Here is a 19,780-nt window from a genome sequence, read left to right as displayed (position 1 = left end):
CTTTGAGAATCACTGCTTTAACTCAAGTGTGACTGAAAGGAGGAATGATAAAGGTAGAAAAGTGTATGAAACTTCACTAAATTAAGATACTTGTGCTTTACTTAATACATGGACTCATCTCTCAGAAGAGAGAATGTTAAGGTCTTCTCAGCACTGTCATCTTTGAAAGTCCAGCCAAGTAGATGTCATTATTCTGTGCCAGCTCGACTCCAGAGGCGCGAGTACCAGCCACTCTTTGCCCTTGGCTTTCAACAGGGTTGACTAACAGTGCCGTTAACAGGCTAAAATGACAACTACAGTCCTTCTGCAGGTGTCCTCATCATGCTTTTAGATACACTCAAAAGAGAAAATCCTTTTCCCCCTAGACTGGGAAATATATTGCTCCCTTTCAAAGTGAATCATCCCAGTGTGATCCTTCCTCTCATACACTTAAATGTGACTTGTTTTACAAATCACATATGGGAAGGAAGGTGCGCCTCTAATAAACAATCCAAGCCAGCAAGTCCAGGGTTTTGTGGGGTTTTAGGTTCTTAGGACTGACATATTTGGAAGATCAGCATGTTACTGCGTTAGCTTTGGAACAAGCCGGTCACCTCTCTGCCGAGGACACGAACAATTTATTCCATGTTAATAGAATAAAGTAGAAGAGTTTGGCTCAACAAATGCACACTAGGGTATATGGGAGTGTACATGCAAATGTACAGGTGTGCCTGTGAACCTATATGCATTTTGTGTATTTCTAAGCTTTCAATGTAGGAGTTTTACACAACATGTTTTCCTTTGTTTCATTGAGTCAATGTGAGTGTAAAAATAGTCTGAGTGATGCTGTCCAGGAAATGTTTGAGAAATTTCTGGGCATTTTGAATCTGTGGTTAAGCATTGTGATTTATAACATTATATTTCAATGTGGTAAATGTTATCATTCAAAGTAGCACTAAGGGCTTACAGTTCTTTTATTATAACTCTCTGAAGTTGAGAATAATCACCTTTAATAAAACAACTCCCAAGCAGATATGTAATGAAGGAGCATTATCTAGTGCCTAAACGTTAACAGAGCCCCAAATCCCGGAGATAGATTTAAGTGCATGTGTTTAAAATAAAAATCACAACATCAGACAAATAAGACCCAAAAAGCAAGAGGTGATGAAAGAGTTCTAAAAGGAATTAATCCGGAGCTGTCTTCTGAGAGCTGCCCAAAGGACGGGTAACAGGGTTGGTATTAGGGCTGACAGAGTTCTGAGCGATGTAATTACCTATTATCACTCTACCCTTACCAACTGTAACATCTCCTTCAAGCGCTAATTGGCTATTCCGTACAGCATTCTGGGAAGTTTCAGTTTATGAAGCATCTTCACCAAGAAGTAAAAGAAATGGGTTGGATCGAAGGCTCCTTCATCTCCCCCCTGCTCTCCTGCTTTGGCGTCTGTGAGTGTCCACGTTTACACTGCAGGTTCTCCTGATAGATGACCTTTGATGTCAGTCAGTTTAATAACTACGAGCCAGTATGGGTAGAAGGCTGCTGTGACACCTCAGGCAACTTGGAGCTGCAGACTCCTGCCGGCCCTGGCGCCACCTGCCTGAAGCTCTCCCTGCAGCCTTGGGTGAAACACTCAAGGCACCAGGTGCCTAGCGCAGCTCTATAAAAACATCATGCATGTGGAGGCGAGGGGTGTGTGGGACCCCACGGTGCTTTCCCTGCAGTTTTGCAGTCAACCTGAAACTGCACTAAAACATGAAGTTTATTAATTTAAAAAAACCGAATACCAAACGGTATGATGATTCCTCAAAAATTTAAACACAGAACGACCATGTGATCCAGCAGTTCCACTTCTGGGTATAAAAGAAGTGAAAGCAGGGTCTTGAACAGGTATTTGTACACTCATGTTCATACAGCATTATTCACAATAGCCCAAAGGTGGAAGCAACTCAAGTTTCTATCAGCAGTGAATGAATAAAGAAAATGTGGTATATACATACAATGGAATATTATTCCGTCTTAAAACTATGAAATTCTGACACATGCTCCAACATGGATGAAACATGGAGATACCAAGTGAAATAAGCCAGACACAAAATGACAAATATTATATGATCCCACTTATATGAGGTCCCTAGACTAGTCAAAGTCATAGTCAGAAAGTATTTAGAAGGGTGGTTGCCAGGCGCTGGGAATAAAGGGGAAAGGGAAGTTAGTATTTAATGGGTACAGAGTTTCACTTTGGGAAGATGGAAAATTTCTGGAGATGGATGGTGATGATAGTTACACAATAATGGGAATGTACTTAATGCAACTGACCTGTACTCTTAAAAATGATTTACGTGGTAAATGTTATGTTATGCGTATTTTACCACACACACAAACCCCCCCCTGAATACCAGAGCTTACTTTCCATCTAAGAATACTGGGCAGAATACTAAGTAGTGCTTGACAGGGATGCTGTAGTTTGGGAGGACGGAAGAAGCACAGATGGCTGTGTCCCTCACACCTCCATCAGCCCTGACACTACCCTGGCCCTCTTTGGGCAAATGTAAGGGACCTGCAGAATGTTAGACTTAAGTCTTAGGAATAGGTTTCCTACCGGGACAAGGACATATTTGTCAGAAACCACTAGGGAAATTTGCCATCAATGACCATCATCTCTTTCAAAATGCCATTTACACACGCGGGAAAGCTGCTTCACTGTGATGGAGGGGACGTGTACCCTCCTGTGCTCCTGTCATGGGGCTGCTGCGGTTCGTGTGAATTGTGTCATCATAAATGAGTCCGTGTACTGCGCCCCGGGATGTGTGCCTCGTGGCGGCAGGTGACAGGTCTTAGCAGTGGAGGCGGATGTGGAAGCAGGAACCAGGGGATATAGACTTGCCACAGACTGAAGCCTAGTAGAAAATGGAAACTTGGAAAGAAAATTAGTAGCAAATAGTTCTCCTGCAACAGGGCTTCTAATTATAATGCCTGTTTGACATTCTCCCAATGAAGCACAGTTCATCCCCCATCACCAAATCTCTGTAATGTTGGGCATTATGGTACCCATAAATCACAAAACAATTGTATGAGTGACCTGCAGGCCTGTGAGAAACATGCAGGATTGAACCCACTAAGTCCACTTGGGTCCTATTTGGTGGCGGGGAGGTGGATTTTGCTTCTTATTCTAGGTTTCTAGAAAGCTGGCCTTGCAGAATGATCAGTGAATTCTCACGGGGCTAGTAGCCATGTTTCCCTCAGGTTTCCTTTACTTTACTACTTTACTATTTTACTTTACTCCTTTCAGGCCTTGCCCTTAGGTCTGACCAGGGATTGTAATTCCTGAAGAGCGGTGCGTAAGGATCCATAGTTTCAAAGAGCTCAGAAACCTCTGTCCTAAATTATCCCAGTTCCTCCTTAAGACATCAGAATCACTTAGATGTGTGCACGTGCTTGTGTGTGCGTATACATATTGTATACATATATGTACGTACATACATGCGTGTGTATGCGCTTGGCTCGAGGAAAAGGTATAACCAAAAAAGCAGTGAAATAAAGTCATCAAAGTTGAAGTACAATACATAGAGATCAGTCGCTCATTCCCACCCCCGACTTCCCAGACCTGCTTAGAAATAAACTCTCCATGCTTTTCACTTAGGTGATGGACAACAGGGCGTAGCAGCAAAGGTTTTGGAGTCACTTGCCATAGGGAGCTGCTAAAATATCAAAAAACTGGAATTAAAGGTTTTTATAGAAAAGAAAATCCAGGTGAGCAAGGTCTAAGAGAGAGGAGAAGTAGGTGCTTATTCATCTTTGACATCACACGTAGCTGCCGGCACCCTGAGCGTGAGTTGAAACGACATGGAGGTAGACTCTGATCAAAACAAATTCGGCCCCAGGAGTTTGGAGACCATGATTTTTGGATGGACACCCTGACACAGATTCCCCGCAACAGTCACCCAGAGGAAAAGACATGAGGTGGAGAAAACCAACCAAGACCGACCCTCGGGGGCTCTCCTGGTCAGCTCTCATGGCCCCAAGAATCAGATGCGCCTGGTTACAGGCACTGACTTCGTATTTAGCGATGGCTCAGCTACCTGGGACCCGAGTAACCAGAACCCTGAATTAACTAGCCTTCATACTTCCTACCCACCCCCTCCCATACCCCACCCTACCGCTCACATCCCACTTCCCTTTTTCAGTGATAAAGATTCAGAAAACAAGGTAGCTTTGGTTTAGTAAAGGTAGAGAATATACCCTGGAGGATATTTGTAGTTGGTGACACTGACCTGCTGAATCACTGCGAATGGTTAAATCCTTTATAATTAGGAAAAGAAACTGCTTTCGAAACGTTTTCAACAAAAAGCATTTTCTGTCTGTCAGTTCACCAAAAAACTGAAACAAACCAAAAACTCATCTTGTCTTCAAATAGTCTAATCAACTGAGGTTTTATTTTTCCTATTTTTGTGTCTTAATAATAATCTAAAAATGTTGACTTAGAATAGAAAAATATAAAATTCATTTTTATTCTTGAGAAACCATGCAAGTTTTGGCTTTTACCACCTTTCCAGTGCCAGAGTTTAAATCTCAGATATTCTGTTTACATTTATTCTGCTTATTATGTTTGGAAGCGCTCTAAAAGTTGTGATGTTAACGATAAGATTGGTAATAAAATAATTTCATGAACATATGTATTTAGTTCTTATTGTCGTTGGGGAACCATTGGCATACTTTTGAAGCCATTCTGTTTTTTTTTTAAAGAATGTACGTGATTATTTATAACATATTGTTTCACAATTGTGTTCTGCTGAAGGCATCATCGAAATTAATTTTCATTCTCTGCATATACACTCATGGTACAGAGAGGGGTGATGTGACCAGCATAGTAATAGACAGGTCCAGATTTCAAAAGGTATTATTCCCTGCGAATCTCCAAATAAACTCAGCCATGCATATGACAGAGCTGGTCACCAAGTGATGTCAGTTGTAGTACGAATAGTTTGTCACCTTATTCTAATTAATTTCCAATCTGTTGCTTTTTCGAAATTATTTGTGTGCTCTTTTTTGGATGTGCCTGTACTAAGGAAATGACAACTCTCTCTCTGAGCCGTAATTTAGCCCAAGGGATAGCTACCCTCTTCCAAGGACACCCCCATTAAACTGATCACTGGAGGGCCCTGGCGGGTGAAGCTCTGGTACAGCTGGAGGGTGCCCAGGCCATGGTCATGGTGAGGAAAAAAAGTATTGGCAAAGCTCTGTAGTGTAGCGGGATTCTTAAGCGTCCTTGTCATGCTTAACTAGAAGCTATAATCTATTGTTTCTAGCAGATTTTCCCTGTGTTTCATGTCTGCTTTGTCACCAGCCCAGATTACTCTAGTAGATCCAATGTATTAAGTGTCCTTGGTGACTAGAACGATCAGAATCAGAGAATTGTTTCCTTTTATCAAAACAGAAGTAGCTTTATTTTCCTGATTATAAAAGTAATACATGTTTATTGTACAAAATTTATAAAATAACAGAAGATGATAAAGAAAATAAGTTACCTTTCATCCAGCTACCCAGATACAACCTACCTGTTAACTCCTACTTTTGTGTATTTTTCCAGACTTTTTTCATTTTATCAACTAATTCCCAATTTACAAGCAGTACTCTGGCCTGCTGACATCCCACAAATTGCTGGAGTTCAGGAATGATGCCTTTGCTATCATTTTCTAGGACAGTGATCGCCTAGTCGTTTATTTTTCTCCCTTCAAATTACAGTCATCAGCTCTTGCAAGGACAGATACCTCTGTAGACTCACCAGTGTCTTTATGGTGTGAAAATCACTATTAACTGGGGTTTTTTTCATTTCTGTATTCTGTCAATAAAAATGATTTTTGAGTGGCCCTGCAAGATCCTAGTGGGCCCCTGGAATCATAAAAGAAAGATTTAATGAGGACCAAGATGGTTTTAGTGTTAGATCAACTGATTGTGCTCTAGGTATTTAAAAATTCACAGTTGATACACTCTAAGACAATTTGGCAGAAGTGGGGAAAGGTTGATGACCCAAATCCTCCCCATCCCCCAACCATACTCCAAACAACGTGGACTCCAGTAAAATTCCAATTTGACGTTCAGATATAGCCCTTCTTGTGCTATGAACCAGAGAGTTTTCCTTCAACTCTTCATGCTTTATCCCCCTTCGAAGAAGCTTCTCTTCAGATTCCCCTGGTATGGTGTCCGGGCTGTGGCGTGGGTTGTGCTGCATATCTCTGTGCTTCCCTTTGGAGAGAGCGCGACTTTGGATCGGGATGAATCCTGACTCTTAGCCAAAGTGAGGAAGGGCTTTGAACACTGAAAGGAAACCCAGATTAAAATTAAGGGGATTGTTAAAGGAGTCATCTGAGAAAGGTTGAAGGAGTGCCACCCACAAACCTTACGTCAGTAGAATAGAAAGTGTTTAGTAAACAGCTGCTAGAAGAGATTTTGTGTTTTGAGAATGATCCCTATTAGGCACTGGGTGTGGCGAGGTCTTAGCATCCTGTGTACGAGACTTAGGTTCTTTAAAAGCAGGTCCTTCTAAGTTCTTCCCTCTGCATCCCTTCTCATCCTTCGTGTCCTTGTATATAATAAGGACACAGTGGTTACTGATTTGAATTAAAATTTCTGTAGCTCTTGAGTGACAGATGAACAAATGTGCTCAGTCCAGGTATCTGTCTTGCCTTGTTCAGACAGTAATCGAAAGATGCTCTGGTAAATGCCCGCAATTGTATCGAATGCCCCGATCGGGTACTGGTGTGGGAAGTGGTCTGCAGCGCTTTGATGCTCCCTTGGAGACGGAGATGCTCATGTGGATAGTGAGAACTCGGTTCCTTGCCTTCAGTTTTGGTTTGACCTCCTTGCTTCCCTGAGTCATGGCGTTCACTCGTGGCGACGGGCCTGTCACAGAAACCTAAGACCGTCCCTTGGACTGTTTGTGACACTGACTCTGAATTTCCCGTGACACGAGCAGCCAGCATTTGTTGCAAGACTTCAAAAACTCACTAAGAAGTTTAGTTGGTTTGCAGTTGACATAGAGATTAACTTTCTCTAACCTAAACCAGTGAAAACTAAAACACTCCTCACCACATAAAAGTTTTGCTTTCGCTGTGTTCAGACCCCTCCCACCCTGTCACAGCACAGTCATTTGGAGTCTAGCGTGGGGAGGTGTGGCTCTGCCTCAGTCGTGGATGACCCACTTTTTCGTAACACTTAATTACCCGTGTTTTTACAACACTAGTCAGAGGTTCTGACGCTAGTGGACTCTGATGCATCTCATCAGCGCTACTCTTCAGGAGGAGGTGTGAGCTCTGCAGGGCGTGTAGCTACCGGGGATGACAGCATTTCCTCTGGTTTCTGGATAATGAGCGAGCACACAGGTAAAGCTGCCTTTCTCAGTGTTGACTCTTTTCGTGTCTTCATTACTTTGTGGAACTGACTTTTAAATATTAATCCTTACCTGCATGTGTTTGCTGCTGCGCTTTGCAGAGGGCTCAGAGGAACATGCATGCGGATGGGTACCCAGGGACCTTAATGACTTAACTTTTCATGAAAAGTCTAAAGAGAGGATAATAAAAAACAGACTCTCATCTCTATCCTGTCTATGCCCCCAGAAAACATCCTCTTCCTCAATTTTTTTTTAATGTGCTCTCAAGGTGGGTGTTTCTCAACAGCAGCGGCTCCGCTTGGCAGGGAGAGCGTGTATGCATTCGTGCTTGGTGAGCTGCAGGCTTGGGGAGTGACTGGATGGCACAGACAGAGATGAAAATGCAGAGAAGGGAAGGGAGACAGCAAGGGGGTGTTGTGCCTTGGAGAGCGTTGGCCCACGGCACCCTGAGAGCAGATTTAGGACAAGCGCTATTGCCCTAACTTTGGCAAAATCATTCTTGACAGCCTGCTCTGTTCTAGAGATGTTGATGTTTCTGATGTCACTTTTGTTCATTAGAGGAACTTTGAAAACACCGAGCTTGTTGCAAAATGAAACGTTGTAGGTATCATCTGCCCGAATTTACAGAAACGTGTTTGGGGTGCGTTTCTTTGCTAGAAGCCGGTTGACAGGCGGCTCACAACAGGGCGGTGGCGGTGCCTGGCGGATCGCACATGCCACTGCGCTGCCTGCTCACCACCGTGGAGTCTTTGAAAATGCCCAGAGATAAGTCAACGTTGTTTTTTTTCCCTGAAAGTCCTGATACAGAAAAAGGATGAAAGTACAAACACTAACTGGAAAAAATGTCACACATTTTAGCTGCTTTGCATCCCTTGTTAGGACGAACCCTGGCTTGGGTTTTTTTTGTGTGTGTGTGTGTGTGTGTGTGTGTGTGTGTGTGTGTGTGTGTGTGTGTTTCACATTTGTGGACTTGTACGGTAGGTGGAGCAGTGTGGGTGGCCCAGAAAGAGTAGCGGTTAGAATAAGATTTTCCATTTATTGCCCTTTATGCGTGGCTAAAAATAAGATTCATACAAATCAGAATGTGTAAGGCAAGCACAATCACTCTGTTAACTCTGATGACTGGTTTGCCCACATCTTTGCATCTGTCTGGTAAGTGGTGCATTGGGGAAATAAATGTGTCTCCGTTTCAGCAGCAGCAAGGCGGCCAGGTTTGGGCGCTGTGTATCTACCTGCGATAGTTTATCCGCATTTTCCCCTTCTGAAGGAAGAAAGGCACAACTCATACATAAACAAGGTGTGTCGCAAGAAATAGTGATGGGATCCTTGAATCTTTTGTTGAAGAGTAATTGCCTTGTTTGAAATGCGTCTTACAGCATCCATCTTCTTGGCTCATTGTTAGAAAGTTGTGTCTTGTCAACTCATAGAACAGCAAGGGAGGGATTTCTTAGCGGTGTTGTGGAGAGATGGGAACCCTTTTGTTCGCGCAGGGACGGGGTGGGGGGTGGACAGCGGCGGGGAAAGGCCTGCTGTGGACACAGACGTCGGAGGGGCAGTTAACCGAGTAAAAACTCCCTTCATCTGACGGCCGAGTCTCCTGCAACCACAGTAAGTGGTAACGTGTCGGTTTGTGGCTACAAGAAACACCAAAGAGAGGTGGTGTTGGTGTTCACAGGGAAATTTGCACCTCCGTGATCCCAACGATGGTGCTGTCCCTGTTCTACTGGCTGAGTGGCTGTGACATTTTCAAAGAACGAGAATGTCTGCAAGCGTGCTAAAGCCTTGCAGTTTGATGTCATCTGGGAAATAAGATGAGTCAAGAGAGCAGTCATTCCAGAAGCTTCTGGAAACTGATGACTGCAGATCACATTCCCCACTGGTGTCTCCAACCTCAGCAGATGGTGAGGCAGGGTAGTTAAAGTGAGACAAGAGCTTTGGGAGAAGGAGGACCCAGCCTCAAATATTGGCTTAGCTACCTGTTGACCTTGATCTAGTTACGGAACCTCTCCTAGGCCTGGATGTCTTTCATTAAACACTGCAGCAGGGGTAGTGCCTACCTCATAGGGTGCTGGTGGGGAGTCAGTAAGATCACGCACGTGAAGCACAAAGCGAGCCTTCAGTGAAAGGCTGATGGTGATGCTTGTTCGTGCTGTTGCGTCGTACAAATGTGGTGGAGAATTTCAGGGCATTTGTGGGGTTCCCCGCTCTGCTCAGAGTACGGATTTTGGAATTAAATGGACACAAGATCAGCCTCTTGTTCATCGTTTCTCAATCAGAAGGCTACAGGTCATTTCGCAAGTAGTGTGGCTCTTCATCAGCTGCTGATGCTCTCCAGGGGCTCAGTTTTTTATTTTGCCATTAAATTAGCACCATGGAAGCCTCTCTTTCCTCTGAAGGTGAGCGCTGTCTTGTGCATAATCAGTTGTTTTTACCTTTTCACTGTTTTTTATTTAAACGTGGATATTTCAGTTCTGACATCTGTGCATGTTAATTGTAATACCTGCTGATGTACATCATGAAAGAGAGAGCGCTAATGTTATAATCAAGGAAGGTTTTAAATATTTCAGGTGGGAATGGGCAAAACTTGAGGAGCAATTAGCTTCCATGGTGGTCTAATTCCCTATAGACAATAGCACATCTGTTATCACATCTGATCGATCCTATAGATAACCAGATGCTGACAAGAAGAAAACAATTACTGTTTCTTCTCCTTTTTATTATTTTTTGCAAGTTATTTTGTTTAATGTAATGTACACCTGCCCTTCTAGGAGTCTTTTTCTGCCCACCGAAGTTTTCCATTAAATAAATACATTGTATATTCCATAATAAAGTCATCATCGTAGGTATCACTTTTTTGGTTAACCTTTAGTATTAGATGCTCAGGAGGTCACATCAGACTCTTCAGCCTCCTCCGTGACCTTCCTGGGATGCAGTTTCTTCATTTATCAAATTAATAAAGAAATTATGACTGTACCCTGACCTGGCCTCACTTGGGACCTGGCCAGAAGTGATAAATGAGACCAATAAGCTAAGGAATTAAAACGTGGTGCAGGTATAAAGCAGTGATGGCTTGCTTTTATCAATGGATGCATTTTGCTAGTTTAAAATTTTTTCTCTCCAAATTTTTCTTTTCATGGTCTGTCCTACCACCCCAATCACAGATACAATCTCTGAGTTGTAATGTATATGTTAACAGCATCATTGGATTTTCTGGATCTTTCACGTTAGGACCCATCAGTCTGGTGGGGTGCAGATATTCCTCAGGTTAACTACACCAGTAAAACCTTTCTTTCACTGGAATGGTACCCAGGTTCTTTCAGTGCATCCAGACAGTGCTGTTTTTTCCTTTTTTCCTTTTTTTTTTTTTTCCTGTTGAAAGAAATGGAAGAATGCTTTTCAGGCAGAGCAAATCATTCTAGGTGACTAACAAGTTCCTAGCATTGCAGATACAGCCTCAGTCCCCTCCATGAACACACTTACTCCCTATTATCTTTGCCTGTCTTATTGCACTTTGCCACAGACTGAAGTTTCTGTAAAAATCATAGGCAAGGGCTTTCCTGGTGGCGCAGTGGTTGGGAGTCCACCTGCCGATGCGGGGGACGCGGGTTCGTGCCCCAGTCCGGGAGGATCCCGCGTGCCGCGGAGCCGCTGGGCCCGTGAGCCGTGGCTGCTGAGCCTGCGCGTCCGGAGCCTGTGCTCCTCAACGGGAGAGGCCACAACAGTGAGAGAGGCCCGTGTACCGCAAAAAAAAAAAAAAAAAAAAAAAAAAAAAAAAAAAAAAAAACATAGGCAAAAGAAGGTGATAAATTAGGCTCTGACTGTGACTTCCTACCACACCTTCCTAAGGAATGACACAGATTCTGAAATTCATCTCGTTGGTGTACCGCCTACTTCTTCCTGCATAACCGCCAGTTTTAACCTATCCTTCATGTGCAGTTTGAGGGTACTGGCCAGGCTGGGCTCATTATTCCTTTGGTTGAATGACGTAAAGCATTTGCAATGGAGATTTACTCTAATGATGTATTTTAAGTGCATGTCCTCATTGCCGGTTTAATGCATTCAGTCATGGAATGCTTTAGAGTTTATTGCTAATGGATGAATCCTCGGGAAAATTGGCATTTTCAATAAGATTGACATCTGGAGTGAGAAATAGAAATCTAATGAGAGCATTTCAGCCGAGGTTTGTAATTAGGGCTGAATGGAGTAAATTTGTCCGCGCACACCCCAGAAGGGTACCGTGGAAGGTGGATTACACACTCTGCTATGAATGAGGCGTGAAGGCCAAGGGATGAGTGTCAGGCCACGACACTGTGCAGTATAAATGATACTGTCACCAAGTGCTGCACCAGGGTATCAAGGGAATTCCACTCCAGTAAATTACATTACTTAGACAGACCTGAAGGCATTGTGTCGGAATGAGAGGAGGGAAGAGAAGGCTGTCAGCGCCAAGCGGAAGGTATTACATCACGGCTGGCTGCAGGGGTGGACGTCACCTGTTTCCATTATACCTGGCGGTTTTATATTCTCCTTTGTTAATTCGTTTTCAGAGGTTACAAATGTGTACATGTGAAAGCACCTCGTGTCTCCTGGGGTATAGGTTTCTGTTGACCACAAGGGAATAAATATAAGTTGACTTGTATAAACGGGTTAGTGCTGGATTCCCTTTCTTGTCATTTGTAGCTGGTGATATTAGATGTTCATTTCTAACCTAGCCCTTGTCTTATTTTCTTTTGGTGACAGTCCTACATACATTATGAGGATGTAATCATCCTTCTCTCTGTGACATTGTTTCTTTTCCAACACCCTGCCTTCATAAGAACATTCGTTTCTCTCATCCTGTCCTAACATTTTTTCCCTCTCATCACCTTCCATCCTGAAGGGGCAACAAATTGATCGGCGCCTAACATTTCATTTCCTGAAAGAATTCCAAGTTAAGAACAGTTGATTCCTAGAGTGCCGTTTGTGGAGAAAAACTGTTTTTTCGCTTCTTCTATTTTCTTTTATCCCCCCCGCAGTGAAGTCAGGCCACCTTTTGGGGGGAAATATTAGGAGGAGAAAATAAGAGCATCAGTTGGACCCCTGCCTCCTTGGCCACTGGAGGTGTTCTGGGCACTTTGTCCACTTTGACCTCCAATGCTAGTTCTTGAAAAAGCCATACCAACTACTCCGGGGTTAGTCACAGCCACTTCTTAACCAGAAAGCAGATGTCCTCTCTGAATGGATAGAGAGTTGAAACTGCAACATTTGGACTCTCTCAAATACCTGTTACACTTTGTCCTTAGTGAAACAAACCTGATAAGCGTCTCTGATAATCTGTTAAGGAGGAGAATGCATGGTATTCTGCAGAATGTCTCTATAAGGCTTCCAAACCGCAGATTTTGAGCAACCGTTCTGAAACAGGGGACACAGATAGCAGTGACAATAATATCTTGGATTTGACTTTTTACTCTTTCCAAAAGAATACTTGATCCATATCAGGGTACTGTAATTTAGTCTTTATTTTGTAGCCATAGTTACAATCTTATTTTATTCACCCAAACATAAAACTTAGTAAAACCAAGATACTTGGGAAACTACTGTTGAGGGTGGATAGGAGAAACCTTGGTTCACAATAAGGTGGGTGATATTTCGGTATTATGTTAGGTACCATCACCTTAATGACATTTTAAAACATGCTGTTAGTTGATGATTCTAAAGTGATAACTAAGTGTAAGAGGCGTGATGTGAAATGTCTGAGTATCACGTGCCATCCGCAGCATACAAGGACTGTGCTTATAGTCATTGCCTTATTTACCAAAGCGACACAAAAAGTCTGGGGCCCTTAGTTTGTATGTGAAATGAGAGCCCCTCCCTAAATAAACTTACTAGAATTTTTTGCCTTCGTATTATGTTATTTTGATGGTAGTATGTGCCTTATATCTTATATTTTCATTTCATGCATGACATCGATTGGGAGATCCCATGTGTTTTGCCATTGGCCCTAATAATACACATGTGGCATATTTCTTTGTCCCGGCAGCATGCTATCAAGCTACATCTTTTGAGTTTTTCTGAGTTGAATCCTGATGGAAGGTGTTTAACAGCATCTAAATTGGAGCTGGGTTAGTTGCTCCTCCAGTCTGTAGAGGTTCCTTTGTTCCTGCCTACCTACCCATGTTTGACTACGTTCTCTCGTTTTTTTTTTGTTTTTTTTTTTAACATTAAAATTGGAAAGGGAGGAAGGGGGAGCTCCTTAGGAGAAATAGGTCTATGGAGAATTGTGAGTATTCATTCAGAAGCTATTCTTAGTTCTGAGAAATATAATGAACTTGAGCTTTGAGTCCTGCTGAATCTCCCATTAACGATCCCACCATCACCACCACCTCTCCTCTTGAATATGCTTTCCCCAAAGACTACTGGTATTTTTCCTCCAATATTCTGAATGGAGTATCTTCCAAGGAAGACTCATCTTGGAAGGCATTGAGTCCTGCTGCCCAGCAGGGCAAGCATCTAAATTTACTGGATGATTCTTAATTGTCCTATGAAATGCTTCTATGTTGCATTACCTAGAAGTCTGCGGTGTAGAAGAAACTTTTCCGTAGATCTTGATTTACTTGTCAGGAGTCAGCCCATTAATGTTAGCACTTCACTTACATGATCATTATGGTGTTTCCAACTGAAAACAGCTGCCACACGCTCCGTGTTCCCGAGTTCCCAGTGCTGCAGAAAAAGGGACTTTTGTTCTGACTTGATGAGGGAAAAAATGCAAACAACAACATCAGCCCTACCACCAGAGATCCTATGAAGACACGTTCAAATGAACAATAAAGCCGTTTGTTCACAGATGACATAAGGATATAAGAATTTAAACAATAAGACCTCTTGTGAAGTGTGGCCGAATAGGCACCACAAACGTTGTGAAGTGCTCTGTCTCAGGGAAGCCAGTTTTTACACGGGCTTCAAAAAACCCATTAACGTATAAAGCACCTTTTAAAAAAGAAAAGAAAATCACTTGTCTCGCTATAACATTAAAGCAATTTCTGTTCTAAAGAAAGCTAAAATGCATTCATTTAGATAGAGTACATGCACTATAATTTATTAAAAATACAGTACTCTATTAGGGAATATAGTGCCTCTTCCCTCCTCTGCCTGAAATGGGAAATCCATCATTTGGTCAAGACCCTTCTTCCTCTGAATGATATTTATTTCTTTGAATGAAAAAAAAAGTCCTTTAAATCACTGAGATTCAAGATGAAATTTTAAGGCTTGACAGTACTTCTGTAAATCCTCTGACACTGGTGGAACACGGGGAGGGAATAATCCTGCTTTAAAGGAAATTTTTTATTAAAGTTACTTTTATTTAAACCCTATCCCTTTTTTGCCTTGCACCTGTGAGGAAGGCTTGGTATATTTGTAAACCCCAGCAAGGCAACGGCAGGAAAATGCAGAGATTTCCTTGTCAGCTTGGATCAGGTCTCTGATGATGCCCCCAGATTATTGGTTTTGAAGATTCTGATGCTTAAAATGTGACCCTCCTACTTCAATAAAGCAAAAAACAATGTTACCTTCCAGGAAAAGTAGGGGGGGGGGGGAGAAAAAAACACAATTTAACTGGCCAGAGGTGCTTGTTGAGCTGACTTAGTATTAAACCCTAAAGATTTTCAAGTACTTGCAGACGGATATATGTACAGCATCCTTTCAGAATCCTCTTAATTGAAGAAATGTTTCATCTCTGTCTCTGTTGACAGAGAAGATTGCCTACTGATAATTGCTTTGCTTAAGTGTCTGATAATATGCCAGGAATGAGAGCATTCTGTGTTAGGTCATCTTTAATTATGTATGTGCCACCTGTCAGCTCTAAATCAGTACCAGATTAAATCCTCGTGGAGTCAGTTTGGGGAGGGTTGGAGGCAGGCTGGGGTGATCTCTTTTAGAAACAACAAAAATACAGAGTAGTAAACATGGCTTATAACCTGCAGCTTTTTTAAGGAGCCTCGTCTTCATTGTTCTTGGGCAGGAATAAACTCTTGGTACAACTGAAAGACGTTTGAAATCTCGCCCAAGCTACCTCAAGTGGCGATAAATTGCTGCGAGAGAGGATGGTAGTCCCATCTGTTGCATTTCCTTTTCGCTCCCTCTCATCATTGTAAATGAGCCAGGGAAAAGCTCAGAAACATTTTTTATAAGCTGTGTGAGGACAGGAAATATGTTAATGATGTTAGATTTCCTACATTCCAGGGTTGTTTTTTTTTTCTGTAGTTGGTTGGCTTTTTTAGAAGGACAAATGTGGGTTGGAAATAATGCTTGTTACTTTCTGTCAGCTTTTGGTAGTTTTATTCTCACTTTTCAGGGTTGTTTGGGACTTTCTGGTGGGATGTTTAGTGTTCTTTACTGAAGGTTCTGTTCTCTCTTCTATCCTTCGATAGCATGGATTTGTGAAAGGTGTTTCTCTTTGTTCCCCTGTCAGAGGTTACAGGGAAGCCTTGAGATATTGTGCGCTTTTTACAGGGAAGGAGGTTGGATTGACCAAGGGGCTGAAGGCCGAGAAGCGATACACGGAAGGGAACAGCAGGTGTGTGAGTGATCACGTGGTGAGTTTCCCAGTCTCCCCAGCAAAGGTGAGGCTCCTAGCCTGACTGCTCTCCAAACTGAGAAAATTGCCTCTGTAAGAACTTGTGAATAATAACCTTAGAAACAAGAATTTGGAGATCCTGAAATGCCTCATTCCAAACACTACTGGCTAGAGACATTGAAGAGAAAAACAGGTCAGCTGAAAAAGGGGTGAAGACCTCCACCTCTGTGATGTTCTATCTAGCACCATGGTCCAGCTCATGGCTCTGAAGGACGCTTGGCTGCCTTCTGATACTGGAGGAACCAAATTTTTGACAGTAAATTTGATGAGGTACATAGACTCCATGAACAGGGATCGGCATTGAAGAGGCCATCAGAGAGTATGTCTTAAAAGCAGTGGTTGAAGGAACTAAGGAAGGTGAGCCTGGAGAAGATAAAAAGAAGGAGACACACAGTAGCTGTACTTCGATGCATGAAAGACTTGGTTATTCCAGAAAAAGCAGAACCGGAAGGTACAAGAGAAAGCGATTTGGGCTCAGAACAAGAATTTTCTTGCAGCTAGCTCTAGCCCACCATAGAACCGGTGGTCCCATTTGGAACAATTAACCCCCTTCCACCCCCCATAACTAGAATGAGGATCGTTATCTTTTAGGGCCATGCTTGGGAGCTGTTATAGACAAGACTGCAGCACTGCGCGGCAGCACAAACCAGATAACCCTAGTGTTATTTTGAAGGATGAGAGTCCCCATTCCATGCAGCGTCATAGTCAGGATGACCATGCGACATTAGCCCCAATCTCTGTGCGGTTCCTGGTTGGTCTGGTACTCAGCCTTCATCTGCCCACAAGTTACAGGTTGAAAGCGGGGATGGGGTCGGGGGAAGGGAGCTGGCTACTTCCGCCAGGAGTCCATACAGTGAAACAGAAGGAGCCCTGGATCACATCCCAGTTCCCGCGCATCCTGGCCCCTTGCTAGCTGTGTGACTGTGTGAGTGGCTCCCTCAAAGCTTGGAAGCCTCTATTTCTTGCCATGCAAGATGGAAATAATAATGTTCACTTCACGGAGTTGCCGTGAGGCTTAAGCAATGTGCTGTCCATAGGTGGGTGCTTGCCCAGAGCCCCTGCTCCACCACTGATGACCTCTGACCTCAGAGTTGTCACCGGTACAAGGGACAGAACTGCCTTCCTTGCAGGGTAGTTGTGAGCTGGACGACTGAGTAAAATGTCACATACAAAAATAAAATGCTGCATATAAAAGTCCCCAGCACGCTGCCTGCTACAGAGCGGATGCTGGTCTTGTCAGCTTAATTTCACCCTCTGGACCTGGGGAGACTGGGAGAAGGTGTCCTCTCTCACGCATCTCTGCTGGTCAGGTGCTCTCTGACCTTCCCCAGAGACCTGGCCTGATACTCACCGGTCTCCTGTCACCTTGCCATCTCACCATCGAGCCACCTTCTCTGCTTCTTCTTTTTTCTTCCTCCTCTATTTCCTTCTCTCCTAATCCTCTTATCATCTTTTTCTCCAGCTAACTTCGCTCTGTGCATTCTGGGTAGGATTATTTTGATGAGCACAAGCTCTAAAGTACTATTTTCAGTAATTTTTTTGTTACTGAAAACAAGAGGTGTCAGGTAGCTTTGCAGGGGACGGGGGGAGGCCTTTCTCATTTTCTTCTGAATTCGCTTAAATTTATTTTTTTTAATGTTATCATTTTCCCGTTCTCCCCTCCCTTGGGCTTACAGTCGTTAACTTGCCAGACACACAGCAGCTGAGTGTCTCTGTGACGTGGCTGGAGTTGGGAAAGTGTCCTTCACGGGGAACCTCACCCATATATTAACTCAGACAGAGCAAACTGCTGAATAAAGAGCCCCGGCGTGCCACCTTGATCTTCTTGGTCCCATCCTTTCCCATGGAAAGGGGGTTGCTGAAACAGAAAAAGCGACAGGCAGGGGTCGGGGTGAGGGGGTAGTTTCAGCCATTTTACTGACTCAGAAATTGGAACCCTGCCATCCAGATTGAGGCATCTCATCCATCTAGCCATCCATCCATCCATCCCTCCATCCATCCATCCCTCCACCCACTAAATATTCAGGAAACAGGTCCTTATCTAAGACCCAGCATAAGGTCCTGGGCAAACATGAGGCGAGCGCTAGAATCCCTGCCCTCAGCCTTCCTCCTGTCTCCTCTGCTATTTGAGCAGGTGGAACAGTGGCTCGTTTCATCTGTATTTCTGTATTCCTGCAGTCCTCACAGGTCTAGTTCAGTAAATGCAGGAGTGACGGTAAAAGCTGTGCGATGGAGGGAGGGAAAGAATGAAGGAAGGAAAATCATCAGAGGAAGAAAGGAAGTCTCTTTGTATTATGTGTAGTGCCAGACATGTAAATTGGTGCACACTCTAAGTGCAGTTTAATGATAGCAACGAGAATCCAGGGAAGCATCGCTGCATATGGAAATTTGAATAAAATTTCCAGGGAAGTGATGCTAATTTCCTCAGCTACATAGAAGTCAAAATGAAAGCCATGCATTCTCCGAGTACATCCCCTAGAACACGCATTTCTCCTGATTTTTCTCCCACTAAGCGATGTAGCTTTTTATTTAGCAGAAGGCTGCAACTTTACCCCTCCAGTCATTTCTGGTTTTTCAATCAGAAAACTGAATTCTTTCCCTTCCAAGGAAAGTAAAGAACAATCTATTTCTCCCCCATCGCACCCAGCCACCTTTTACCTGTAGTGTTTCTTTGGGGCCATTGACCTGGTGGGAAGAGGGTGGCTCTTAGTTCTGGGATCAGCCTATGACCCAGCGGCTGCCAAAGGACGTGCCCATTTCCCTGCATCTCAGCGCCGCCGTGGGAGGGACGAGAGGAGACTGCCTGTGTGCACCCCTGGGTTGTCCCGCGACAGTCCCGCAAAGAGAGATTTATACAAAAGCACCTTGAAAATGCAGGTGTTAAATATGTAAAGAATTTTATTGCGAAACAGATGTCAGCTTGATTTTTCACAGGACATTTATGTCTTTCTAAAATCTTAGCACAGCCCCTGAGGTCATTTGCTGTCTGCAATTTTGTCAACTGACAAATTCCATTTCAAAGAAGCTTGCAGTGCCCTAAAAGAGAAGTCAGTTTTTTCCTTTTTTCCAGAAAATTCTCTGGACCTTTGTGTTATTCGCAACTATGCACGTGATATTTTTTTCATCAGCCAGTGCAAAGATATTGGAGCTTTAACCTTCCACTCCCCTGGTTTTCCACACCACCTGGTTTCTGTTTTCAGTGCCCACCATGCTATGCAGCGTCGTGTAGAAGCTCAGTCCCCACCCTCAGAGTTCACCGTCAGGCAGAGGATATACGACATACACAAATAGCTGTGACATAGGTAGCAGGTAACGGGTGCCAATCTATCTGATAGGTAGAGTCGGGAATAAGGGCATCTCTGGGAGAGGTAAACTAGCCTTTTAAGCAGGATAAAGAGAAGAAGAAAAAGCAAGACAAATTCGAGTGTCCTTAGTACTGTCTTACCATATAATATCTTACGTCTGTCTTATCCCTCTTATTATACATCACAGGACCCTGAGGACAGGAACTCTGTGATTCATCGCTACTATATTTGGTGATGCCTGCTGTGAGCTTACAAATAGTAGGTCTTAGGGAATGGTCACTTGAGCAAATATTTTCTGTATCATCTCATACAAAATTTCAAGCTCAAAATCAATACCCCTATTTTAAAAAAAACCTCAGTAACTTAATTCTGTACATATATATGGCATTTTGGGCCTTTCCAGAATAAGTATTTTTTAACTACTGGAGAAAAAAAGCAAACAAATGCTGACTTCAGGAGGAATTCTAGAACACAGTCAGAATAAGGAAAGTGATTTT

The 19,780-nt window shown here is 43.3% G+C and overlaps 1 protein-coding gene across 2 annotated transcripts in view; it reads left to right on the top strand.

Moving 5' to 3' along the window:
• Positions 1 to 19,780, top strand: part of BACH2 (BTB domain and CNC homolog 2) — a 355,734-nt gene that overhangs the window by 202,955 nt on the left and 132,999 nt on the right. The window lies entirely within an intron of this gene.

The sequence above is a fragment of the Stenella coeruleoalba genome (genome assembly GCF_951394435.1).
Source record: "Stenella coeruleoalba genome assembly, chromosome: 12".
Classification (NCBI taxonomy): domain Eukaryota; kingdom Metazoa; phylum Chordata; class Mammalia; order Artiodactyla; family Delphinidae; genus Stenella; species Stenella coeruleoalba.
The sequence above is the reverse complement of the archived record's forward strand: the minus strand, read 5'-3'. Positions and strand labels throughout refer to the sequence as shown.